The 13455-nt window shown below is 39.5% G+C and overlaps 1 protein-coding gene across 12 annotated transcripts in view; it reads left to right on the top strand.

Annotated features, from left to right (window-relative positions):
• The window catches only part of PCDH15 (protocadherin related 15), a 659401-nt gene that overhangs the window by 424017 nt on the left and 221929 nt on the right, over positions 1 to 13455 (top strand). The gene's annotated exons all lie outside the window — the stretch shown is intronic.

The following is a 13455-nucleotide window of genomic DNA, read 5'->3' as shown; positions in this document are numbered from 1 at the left end:
TCTTGTGTGCACCAGGGACCTGCAGGAAAGGACTGGGACATGGCATGCTGAGAGGCTGCAGTGAGGTGAGGGCAGTGATCAAACGCAGCCAGTTTCTGCAAATCAGAGCTACACTAGTGCAAGCTGTCTCTGCCTCATTTTTACTTATTTCTTCGTCCCTCAGGCTTTCTGTGAGTGCAGAAGGCTACAGTGGGGAGGAAAGAGCCAGACAACTGATTTTGCCTCTAGCCTCACCCACTATTAGCATGTAGCCTCTGGAAGGTTACCCAGAAGAGGATTCAGTCCTTGGGCTGAAAAAAGTTCCCCACTCCTCAGCAATGATGCAATTGGCATAAACAGCCCGACAATATAGCCTTTCTCTGTCTGATCATTGACATTCCCAATGAGCAGTGTTGGAGAATATAATTTTAACTAAAAGCCTGTGATAACCACGATACCTGAAATTTAATCAGGCTACATACGTACCGAATATGAGCAAAGGTGTCTCTTCTTTTCTCATACCTCCAACCCACGGTTGCATCTTTATATATTAACTGGCATATTTCCATATGCCTATTATATTACAGTATATGTTGTGTATTTCACATTGTTTTAACCTACACAGATCAATTGTATTTCCAATGTTATTATTAAACTCTTTCCTGTTCCTGTTTTACTGAATTCCTTCTACTATTGCTTAGAAGATCTATTAGAAGATCTTTATTTAAGACAACGAAACCTTGTTTTCCAGACTATTTTTTCCTCACATGGTGTGAGATTCCTTACTTCTGCTCCTCTTACAAGAGTTTGAGTATTTGCAAATACTGAAAAAAGGCAAGTGAAGACTAGAATTTTTATTTATTTGCTTTCTTTTTTTAGTATATGAAATTATAACCCCTTGAGATATGAAGTTTTAAAATCCCATATAGAATATTCTCTCCCACTTGTTTTGCACTTTCAAATTCTGTGCTATTGCGCAGTGGAGCTGAGAGGGATATTTTAGGTGCTAAAGGTTGCGTGTGCTTTAGGATTTGAAGGCACATGAGAAGGCACCATCATGCTGAAACTAAGTAGCTCTGGCCAGTGCCTGGATAAGTGACAGCCTAGTAGCAACAAGTATGCTGCCTTGGGTTCCATGATGAAAGAAAGGTGGGATATAAAAGTATAAAAACCCTAGGACTACCACATCTGCTCTTCCTGCTCGCCAACCCTGTCATCCACCCATCTTCCCCAACACCTGACCAACTGCTCCTCCCTTTACACCTCACTTACTCCCTTGCCTATTCTATCACAGCTCAGCTCAACCACTCCCCTAATGGCTCACCTAAATCCACCCCCCTCATAGCTCTCCTCAACTCCTTTCAAAGGAGGGGAAGGTGCTTCAGAAAGTTTCTAAAGTGCTTCCTCCCATCTTTAAACCTCACTGCACCTGTATGTAATGGAAGGAGAGATACTTCACCACTCTCCCCCTCTTTTCAGCTGTTCGTCTGGGATGTGTGTCACCCTGTTGTCGTGCTTCAGGTTACGTGGCCTCCTACTGGTAGCCATGTGAACTACAGTATGATAACAACCTTACATTTTAATGTACATAGGAAGAAATACTGTTTTCATTTTGCTGCACTTTCTCTCGCTCTTGTTTTCTAAGCCATATCCATTGCGTTGGTGAATAATCAGTCCCTGTTTGCTTCCCCGCCCATGGTGGGGTACTTCTAAATGGTTGAAACCACAGCAACCTAATAATGTTGTTGCCTGTTAATAGTTAATAACATTAGAGACTGATAATCTATCTCTACATTTGTCTTATTGTATTGCTTATGACTTTAGTCTTTACAATATGAGCATTTCTTTGAGTTTTCTAATTCCATATACCGTAAATTTGATAATTTGTGACTAAGTTTTGTTCAGCAACTGCCATACCAGGTAGTGTAAGGAAAATAAATGGTATTGTATGCAGTACCTTCATATTATAATTGCAGCCATTCCTAGACATGGTGTGTGTGGTGTGTGGTGTGTGTGTGTGTGTGTGTGTGTGTGTGTGTGTGTAATGGAATCAAAATGCACATCACTCACACTAGCAACTGAGATTAAACTAAACTGCAAACTTTCTGGGGACACAGAACAGTCACACCCAGTCTGAATGGGAAAGAGTTGAAGGAAAGCAATGGAAATGATAAATAGTTCAGAAGCATGCCACATGAGGAAAAGTCAAAGGCACTTGGTTTGTTTAGCTAAGAGAAAAAGAAGATTAAGGTGAGAGTGGATAGCAATAGCTTACATTGATATGCTTTAAATAGTCCATTGGTTCATTGGTTCTTTTGTAGTTGCAAGAATTTTATTATGATGAGGTAGCTCTGAAGGTCAATGAATCCATTACTGGCCTGTACAGTCATAAATCTTAGTATGCCTCAATGCCAACCTTAACAGACCATGGTGTGTTTGGGGGTAATAACTACTGGGAGAAATTACTGCAAAATTTACTGATCTTCCATTTTGAGAGAAACCATTTTGTTGATGTAGTATTTAGCTCTTATTCTAAGGGCAAGATTGCAGTCTTGTTTAAGAATATTCAGATCCAGTTATTCTGTTAGTTACAAGAGTTTAATGTGTTGGGGTTTTTGCCTTGATTTGAGGATAGTAAGAAGATAGTAGCTGTCCTTTAGTTGTTTTTTGGATAACATTTCCCCCCTATTTTTGGAAGATAATTCTTAGGTATAGTTTGACCCCTTTGTTGGAAGTATAGTCCGTAGTAAGATGTGAACTTGGAAATTATAGTTCAAAGTGAGTTTCTCCCACTTCCAGTGTAATTATTCTCCCCACCCCACCTTGGCGTTTAAATCACTAATCTCAGTTGGTATGTACAGCATAAGAAGCATATTGGTGTGTGATAATTACCTGTAAATTGTATTTTGCTTCACTATGAAGGTCCTCAGTAACATATTCTTCTTATTATTATTATTATTGCCTTAATAACGCTTAATAGGCCATGAAAGTAATGAATGCATCTCATGGAAATTAGATTAATTTAATACATAAATTACTGAAGTGGATTTCTAAAGCTTAAGTGTTCCATATGTAGATAAGGTTCTCTTTTATTTACAATGCTTCCGCTTTTCCCAGGGATGTAAGAATGCCTTGTTGTTAATTGGCAGCAATAAACTTTTGTAGTTTGTCTTCTAAAAAGAGCCACTTAGACAGTTTGCAGTAGTTTCTCTGGCTGTCCTCCCCCTTTTATTTGGGAACCTTCAGCTGACATAGATGAGCAACAATGTAGATGCTTTCTATTGCAGGTTGTCATATTAAAAAGATGTCATGATAAAAAGATACCTGAAACTTACATACAGATTATTCTTCTTGTAAAGCTATATAAGCAACTTTCCTCTTACGACATCCTGAGATCTGGCAAGTGGATACAGTCTGATGCTTGAATGATGAAGAATTGGTTACATGCTAAAGGAATGTTAGACTATTTTATAGGGATGAAGGACTTTGATGTTCCAGTAAAAAAAATAATCACAATAATATGAGGAATTGGCTAAAGACACGATGAAATCCAGGAGGTATCAGAAGCAGACAGAACAATTTACACTGGAGAAACCACTTCCAGTCAGTGTAGACAATACTGAGCTAGACCGATGGTCTTATGTAGTCTAACGCAGCTTCTTCTGTTCCTATGTTCACTATATTGAGGCAAAGATATATTGGTTACAGTGAATATTGCAATCAGTAAGCATAATCAAATTATATCATATTGTTATAAATGAGTACAGTGGTACCTCAGTTTAAGAACAGTCCGGTTTAAGAACAATTCGGTTTACAAACTTCGCAAAACCAGAAATAGTGTCCTGGTTTGAGAACTTTACCTCGGTCTAAGAACAGAATCTGAACTGTGGAAGGGCACTGGCGGTGGGAGGCCTCATTCAGGAAAGCGTGCCTCAGTTTAAGAATGGTTTTGGTTTAAGAACAGGCTTGCGGAATGGATTAAGTTTGTTAACCGAGGTACCACTGTACAATATATAATGCAATATTCCCCGTAAGGGGAGTTCTCCACTTCACCACTTGGTTCCTCTGTGGATTCCAGTAAATTTGGATTACAGCTTTTCAAACAAAATGTTCCAGGTTCAATCCCAGGAATCTCCAGGCATGTCTGAGAATGATTCCTGTCTAAAACCCTGGAGAAGACTGGTTGTCAGTCAGTGCAGACAGTACTGAACTAGATAAACAGACTGACTCTGTATAAGACATCACCATGGGTTTCTATTTTAATTGTGTACTTCCAGAATTTTCCAAGGTGTTCTGAATTTAATATATCTCAGATATAATGATGGAAAGTCCCTGAGGTCTCTGAAGTGACAGATATTCTTCATATCTTATTAAGCACAATTAAAACAAATGCACCCAGTATTAAACACTCAGGCATCTGATGCAATGACATGGTGGAAGGTATCACATTTTACTGTGCCCAGTTTGTTGACGTTCCATTCCCTCTCTTTCTAGATAATAGGAAAGTTTTTATTGTTTCGAATACTGGAATCTGTCCCTCGATGTGTTAATTTGGCTGGCAAGTTTGGTTTGACCTTTTAAAATATTTGACTGAGTTGCAAACCATTCATTCATATTCACATTTCTTATTTTGCTCCCAGTGATGAGTAGAGAGAGGGACTCTAGGTTCTTCACACACACGCACACAGAGGTGGAATTTGTTTTGTTATTTTGTTTTTACATAGCCTTGCTTAATATTCTTTACCCTGAGTAAGGGGCAATAGTTCACAAGGTATTTCGCAGTATACTGTCAGAAGGAAATTGGCAGGAAGGCAATTTGGTGTGACAAAGAATGTCATAAGAACATTCCGTATATCTATAGCAGTATGTCAGTTATGTCATCTCAGAACTAAGTACCTAATCATGGAATTTGTTTATTATAGTGTACAGTAAGGCATGAAATAATTGATGCCACACAGCTACGTGTTGCTTTAAAAATATTGGATGTATACAATAGTCCCAGATGTGAATTACTGGCAGAACTAGTCTAATTTAGCTTCAAGTATATAGTGGATGTTAGAAGAGAGAGCCAGCATGGTGTAGTGGTTAAGAGTGGTGGACTCATAATCTGGCAAACCGAGTTCGCTTCCCCACTCCTCCACAAGCAGCTGCTGGGTGACCTTGGGCCAGTCACACTTCTCAGAAGTCTCTCAGCCTCACTAACCTCACAGAGTGTTTGTTGTAGGGGAGGAAGGGAAAGGAGAATGTTAGCCGCTTTGAGACTCCTTAAGGGGAGTGAAAGGCGGGATATCAAATCCAAACTCCTTCTCCTCCTCCTCTTCTTCCCATAACCACCTACAACTGAATCAGTTTGCTCTTCTATTCCCATGCTGCACCATTGCTCAGAAGTAAATTGCACCACTGCTCAGAAGTAAATTTTGTTTTCAATGGGACTTTCTTCCACATAGGTGTTCCTAGGATTGTCTCCCAAAGTGCTGAACTGTGTTTTTAAGTTGCCTTAACCATCTTAGCTGTCCTTCATTTTCTCTGCACTGAACTTGAGGGTTCACAATTCTAATGAACTGTGTAGAAGGCTTGCTTCTGCATCTGCATACAGATAGTGCACAAGCTTGGGTGCATCGGTAATGAGAATTCTACATGCCTTATGTTGTAGTTGGATGTGGTCTCCCAGCCCATGCATTAGTCTTCTGCACACTTGACTGGGAAGATTCGGCTACAGAAACCTGTTTCTGCAGACAGATTGTATTTGCTAAATCAGGATGGTAGTGTTGGCATTTTTAAAAAAGATCAGCACGTAATGCAGCTTTGAGTATGAATATAATTTATCCCCACCTTTCCACTGAAATAACTCAAGGCAGTAAAAACACATAAATAAAAATAATTAAAGCTCCAGGAAGTTAAGACAAAACACTAAAGAGGCAAAATGGCAGCTAGTTAAAACATCAGAGTAGTATAAAATTACATGAGATTTTTCTTTTTTTAAAGGGCTTGCCTAAACAAAGCTGTCTTAACCAACTAATAACATCTAAAAAATGAAGGTTCTAGATGAAGCCCCAGTGGTCAGCGGTGGCCCAGAAAGGCCCTCTAACACTTTGCAGCCACTCTTGCTTCATCCCATTTTGTCACACAGAGAAGGTCTTAGGAAGCAGGTATGCCTTAAGATTTCCAGGATTTGGACCATGCAGGGCTTTATGTGTGGTGATCAGCCCTTTGAATCAGTCTCAGAAATGTTTTGCTAAACAAGAGCACCTGTTCTGAAATGTATGCAATAAGCTTTCACCAGCAAGTGGGATGGTCCCGTGAGCAATTTTGCTGTCACATTTTGACCAATGCAAGGTTCTGAAGGATATTCAAAGGCAGCCCCATATAGAGTCTGATGAAGCGAATGTGGCAGGATTTGCCCTTTCCAGCTTCATATATGACATCCAGCTCTCCCAGGTTTCAGACAGGAACGAACTTGGGAACTCTTGCAAGAAAAGCAGTTGTTCATCTATGTCCCTTTCCCATTTTCATGTGGGCAGTCACACCAGCAGCTGCTGGCATGATTTGGGCTGTAGAGCTTCAAGAAATCTCCCTGTTCAAAGTTCTTTATTTGGTTTCACAGATGGGCTATATAATTTCATGTGGGTTTTAGAAAAAGTCTAAGAAAACAGCTTAGCCTAAATGAGACTGCTACAGGGTAATAGGCTTAAGGAATGTAGCCTTGATGCATATTTTCAGTCCCTGAAAACTGTACTACCGAAAATGAGGGGCATATGGGCTGAACTCTTTAAAAAGCTTGTCTGACTAGTAAATCATTGCTTAGAGAAGGCAGTGCTAGCAATCATACCAGCACACCAGTGTTATACTAGCATTTCGGGAAGGCACAATGGCATACCCTTCAACATTTCTCCGATGAAAATAGGGACACCCCATTCCATAATGAAAATATTACTATTTATAGCCCATGCATCTTACTGGGTTGCCCTGGCAGCTTCCAACATATATAAAAACATAATAAAACATTAAAAAAAAACCTTCCCTGTATAGGATTGCCTTCAGACAGCTCGGGAGTTGGATAACTCCATATTCTCCAACATTTCAACTCCATACCCTCCAACATTTCTCCATTGAAAATAGGGATGTCCTAAGGAAAAGCGAGACATTCTGGAATCAAATCATTAACCAGGACAGCTTCTCTAAATCAGGGATGTCCCTGGAAAATAAGGACACTTGGAGGGTCTGCATTGGTACTAAGGTTTTGTTTTAACTGATATCATTCAGTAATTTTTACTAATTAACAAGGTAACTAGGCTTCAGAAGAGCTGGCCTATTATATGGAAGATTCCAACAGACAAAATTTTGCTAACCTATAGCTGATGAGCAGTCTCTTCCTTGCATGCCTCTGGTGTAATTTCCCCCTCCCCTCATACTGATGGTGTGATTTTCTAACATGCACTTAAAGAGAGTGCTATTGTACAACTTTAGTTTGTCCACCTAGCAATTTTATTTTTTCTCTTGGTGGTAGGTTTGCAGTTAAAGGCCTTCTCTGGTCCCTCAGAATATTATAGATGGGACTGGTAAATTACTTACTACTATCACACCTGACAGTTCCTGAAAGAATATTTAACCTTTCCAGTTCTGTCATCTTGATGGCGCTAACTATATATCTCATTGCTGCCAAGCCTTCTTGTTCATTTGTTCCAGAGAAAGAGGGAGGCGGCTTTTCTCATGTCCTAAAAGGCCATAAGAGGAAATGCCTGCTTAATGCACACATAGGATGTGTTTTGTTGGGTTTTGGAAATGCAAACTTCCTACCCTTTACTGCAGCCTCTAAATTATTATTTGAAGTGTCTTTATCTACAGTTTGGGTCTCAACACTAATCCCTTGGCTGTGTGTTCCATGGGCTAGCTAGATCGACATTATCCATTTAAAGCACATGACTTTGCCCAAAGAATCCTAGGAACTGTGGTTTGTTAAGTATGCTGGGAATTGTAGCTCTGTGAGGGGTCAAATCTGGGATTCTTTGGGGGAAGTAATGTGATTTAAAAGTGCTTTGAATTATTTTATTTCTCAGGGAGTTTCACAGGACTCAATAAAGCACACAGATTCACTTAATGTAGATGTGCAGAGGGTATATTTTAATTGAGACTTGCCCATGTGAAAAGGAGGTGGGGGTTGAAAGCTATTCATGCTGTACACCTCCTGATTCAGACAATCAGACTTCTACAACGATTGGCTGTGCTTGGTAGCCCGCACTCTTTCTAGTAGCCAGCAGGGCTTTGCTTTCTTGCTTCCTGATCCACAGAAGTCTTTTAAACAAGCATTGCCTGAAACACACTAAACTGCTTTGAGAATAAAATCTATATTTTTCCAGCATCTTGACATACGTTCTCTCTTGTCTTAGGGTTCATTTTGGATGCTTTCCGTTCACTGCATATCCTTTGCTGCTGGTTGCCATGATTAAATTTCTGATTGCACCAACACTCATATTTTTATAACCTTGAGGAGAGGTTTTTTAAAAAAGATGTTTTAAACGTTTTGAATTAAGTAAAGGAAGACTGCTACCTCAAATCAGCATTCTGAAAATGCCACCTGTTATTGAGACATACTGTGTGATGACTTACCTTACACCATTCCTCATTGATCAAGCAATGACCTTCATGAATAAATGCACCATTGTTATAGCACTACCACAAACAGAATATTCATTATCACCGGATGTACTGTTAAGTCAAACACTATACTTTTCAATGGAGTGCTTTCATGGCATTTGGTTGAAGGTCAGCATATGCTGGTAATTGAATGACGAAAGATCACAAGTATGGGCATGAATGAGCTTACTGAATGTTTCAAACCACAATTGTAGGAAAGCCGTTTCATTGCATCTGCATCACATTCTTCAACAAAATCACAGTTCTATGAAGAGCTTTTTAAATGATGGGAATAAAAACAATAGACTGTAGGTTCTGTATTGTTGGAGGTGATAGACATAGGAATGACATGTGTAAAACTGTATTTTCCAAGAAAAACCAAATATTTTGTTTTGAGCGCTGGAAACCAAACTTGCCCTGAAACTTGAAGTGCAACTTTGAGGGGGGAAATTAGTTGGATGCCCCCATAACTACTGAAACAGGTTCATTCTTTCTTTATTTTTGCAAGCATCACATCTGTGCTCTGCTGATTTTATCTGTCCATTTTCATCTAAGCCATCCTAATTTTGCCATCTGTGCTTCTTTGGGGCTTGTGTGAGGACTTATCACCTCCGGGGTAGAAAGAGGCTGCTCCTCTTTAGAATGTCAGTCTTTTACATTTATGGTTTCCTCCCGGAGGGCATAACTTTTTTTCAGTCCCTGGTGGAGGGACTGTATTCCAGCTATGGGTGAGCAAGAGCCAAAGTGGATGGATGAAATGGTCTTGATCAGGCATGGGTGCCTTGAACACAAGTAGATTATTCCATCCCATGTCTGGGTGGATATTTTTAAAGACTCTACCATATTTGCATAGTTGAAGTACACAAAAAACCTAGGGTTGCCGTATTTCAAAAAGTGAAAATCTGAACACAGAAGTTGTTGAGTTTCTTTTACAAGATCTCTTTTTAAAAATGCATTTTTGATCTATTTTTAAGAGAATTCGCCAAAATCTACACTTTCATCATGGGTTGCCATATGTCTGGATTTCCCCAGATGTTTCAGCAAATTCCGCCCAGACACTCTTTGCTGAGACTGAATCCTGGCTATGTCCAGGAAATTCCAGACATATGGCAACCCTACAAAACCACCTAACTGATGTAAGTGATTTTAAGCTATTGACAAACTTACCTAAACTGGATTGTATTATTTGCATTGTATACACAGGGAAAGCTTATTGGAGTAGCAGTATAATGGTGATTTTTGACTATATGCATTTTTAGAAACTGAAAAATAAAGTTAAGAAGGAAATGCAAACACACACACACATGCACACAACCAGGCAAAAGGACTTCAGGTGTGTGTGTGGAGCAAGGCAAATGAGGGGTGGGAGAATGGATGTGGCGTAGCAAGAGTCCCAAGAACCAAAATAGAGAAGCCTGGAGGGCCATCTTTGCCCCCTGAATTTCAGATTCTCTAATCCCTGATCTACTCTTAGGAGCAAGTTTCTGCCATTCAGAACGGCACTGTTTTGATACAAAAAACAAAATGCAAGTAGCATGGTTATCTATCTGGTAAGGAGCTGCAATCATTAGCCTTTTGGTACACCTTGTTTCAATATTTGACTGATTTCCATAGGATCCAGAACCTGCTTGAGATAGAGAATTCAGACTATATGGACCAATGGTCCTTAATAGTAAAATAAAGAATCATCCATTTTTGCAGATCTGGTATTTTTATCTTCAACTGACATCAGTATCTAAAATCCTTCTGAAACTCTCCTGCATCCAATATTTAAACCAAGGAGTTTTGTGTACTGGTCATACAATATTTACTGCCATGGGGAGAGAATTATGAAAGCAATTACTTAGAAATGGGGAGGGGCACAGTCAACTTGTCTCTCTGTGTTCTGTTTACCCAAAACAGATAGTGTGCATTTTTTCCTTCTGCCAAAGGCCAGTGGCAAGCAAATAACATCCTCTAATAAAATATTCTCTAAGTGTAAGCAATGACTACTAGCTTCTTGAAAAATAAGCCATGCATCATATTCATATCTCTCCGAAAGGCTCTCTGCAAGCAAACTGATTCTGTTATTAAGCTATATTTTTGTTTGTTCTGAAAATAGTGGTTGGGAGCATAACTTGTCCAAGGAACAATATCAGCTTTCAAAATCATAGCAGTATAGCATCCTCCATAAACATGGGAGGGTTTTCAGTGATTTTTGTGTGGGTGTTTTTAAACTGAGACAGAGTGTGACTGAGTTAAGTAATCCAATAAACTTCATGGCCCAAACAAGCCAGCATTTGAATCCAAGTCTTCCAAGTGCAAACAGTCTAACAGCTCTGCCATCCTGGCTCTCATATGCAGGCAATTATTTCATAATTGTATCTGCCAAATACATTTTTTGGTGGGGTGCGTGGTTGTTTAATCCCCTTTCAAACAAAATCAGTAAAAATACAAACTGCTTTAAAAATAAATAAATCCAAGAAGTGTGATAAATGGAAAAAAGCATTTGAAAAATATGTGTACATGTTGCTGTGGGTTGTGTTCATCAGTTGTTGCAATCAGTTATATTTTTATAGTTTCAGTGAGCCATTTATAATTTAAATAAAAATAAATCTAAGCCATGTATCTTTTCTCTCTACCCACGAATTTGATTAATTGCTGTATTGGCACACAACATGCTTTCCATATGGTACAGTAATTTACTGTTTTTAACTAATACCATATTAATTAAAATTATTAATCCGGGTCACCCTGAAGTCCATGGCAACAGAAGAGATGCAGTATAACTAAAATCTCTTGATTAACAGAGAGGCTATCCAGGAAAAACACTATGGTGCTCTTGTGCAGTCCCCATTCATTTCATTGACACACAAGCAGGTCAGCATTTTGGTGAGTTGTGAACATTGGAGCTTCCTTTCCCCTCGGCCAGGATCCAAGTGCCAACCCCGCCCTCCACCACCTGAGGGAAGCTCCCATTGTTGCCAATGGCCAACAGGATGTCAGCAAGGTCTAAAGAGCTAAAGCCCTCTCTGCTCACTTTGGTCCTGGTCCTATTCATGTTATTGTGGTACTTTTTATAAGGACATTTATTGTTTAAATGCAACCATGTGAAGTTTGACCTTTGGGGAGAACTGTACCCCAGTGGTAAAAAAAACTCCCACTATCTGAAATCCTGGAGAGCTGCTGCTGGGTAGTATTGGTGGTTGTTGTGGTGGTAATAATAATAATAATAATAATAATAATAATAATAATAATAATAATATAGACAGTAGTAAGCTGGATGGCCAGTGGTCTGAATCAGTATAATGCATCTTCCTATATTCCAATGTTCATTGGACTTCTTCACCAAATGGTTCTGATTGATACTAAGCTTTGCCATTCATTTTCTGAAGAACATATTTCTAGAATATCAAGAGTTGTGCCGTAATGCTCTAGATAACTCCTGCAGTGCTACACTAGTGAAGTAAGAACCAGCAGTTGTTCCCATCAGAAGACAGGGTGTCATGTTTTGCTTCTGGGAGTTTTAAAAACTATTCTCACAAGTGTATGTTGTGTGACGGAGATGAAGCAGATTTTTGATGTAGGAATGGTACTAACATTAAAGTGTGGGCTTGATATTTCAATAAGTTTGAAAAATTGCAGATTTTGAAAAATTGGAATGAGAAAGAGTATGGGCAATTGAATTTCAGTGGTAGAATTTTGAAATCAGTTTTAGAATGTTTATATCTGGCAAATGCATTCAGAATGATTAAGTCTTGTTAACATTGTAATGACCATAGTTCTGAATAAGCATAGTGCTACATGCCACTCCAATCTCTGAGCAGTCTGAGATTCCAGGGGTACCAGGCATGCTTATCAGGATCTTTGTTTTCTTTTAAAACAGTGAGGCACAACAGAGTCTGTGGTGTCTTTATTGTACATGGTTTATTTACACATATATGCAACCTGTGTCTAGATGGAGAGAGTGCAGAGTATTCATATCCCAAGAGGGTCCTGTTCCTTCCATTGCTGCAGCTTTAGATTCCAAGAGACCCCCCCCCCCACATCATGTCTAACCACTGAAGACTGCCCACCTTGTGTTCTTGCCTATCTTCCCCGGCTTGCATAAGTGACACATTTCCTGTTTGCTTACCTCATCATCTTTGGCCTTCTTAGGTGGTTAATCGGTGAGCCATTCCATTGGGTACCTCTTGATGGTTCTTCTGCCAGGTGGTTTCCTGGACATGGAAAAACTGGTTTAAACTCCAACCCCTACTAGACCCAGGAATTTAGAGGTTTCCTTAGATTCTAATCCTTTACTGAATCCAGATATTTTGAGGGAGTCTTCCCCTCCCCCCCAATTTATAATACAATATATACATGGGAGCCGATTTAATACTTGTGACTTGGTGGTTAAGCGATAAACAGTACTTGAAAAAGAATGGGAAAAAGAAGATCAGCATAATCTTCTGTGGAATCGTATAGCATTGCTCCACGAGGTTGTGAAACCCATACACATATAGTTTGAATAGCACAGGGATCAGCATGAGTAGCATTTACATGTGGATTCTGAGTCTTAGAAGTGCCTAATTAGTCATCCCCTCATCCTTGCAACTTGCAGTAACTTCAGTGTGGAAGCGACTAAAATTTTGGTACGAAGTAGAGCTCCACAGTGCTAAAAATTGTTCAGACGAACACCAAAACATCATATATTTCTCTCAAAATGATATCTGGCATGTGAACTAGAGAAGTTGAAGGTGACAATGAGACTGCTTTTACAATCCTGTATGCACTTACCAGGGGGAGTGAGCCCCACTGAACACGGTGGTAGTTACTTTGATGCACGTGTGGATGTGATTGTGTTGTGAAAGCCTGCAGTGT

This window comes from Podarcis vaucheri (genome assembly GCF_965113315.1).
Source record: "Podarcis vaucheri genome assembly, chromosome: 5".
NCBI lineage: Eukaryota > Metazoa > Chordata > Lepidosauria > Squamata > Lacertidae > Podarcis > Podarcis vaucheri.
Note: the sequence above shows the minus strand (reverse complement) of the source record. Positions and strands in the feature narration are given on the sequence as shown.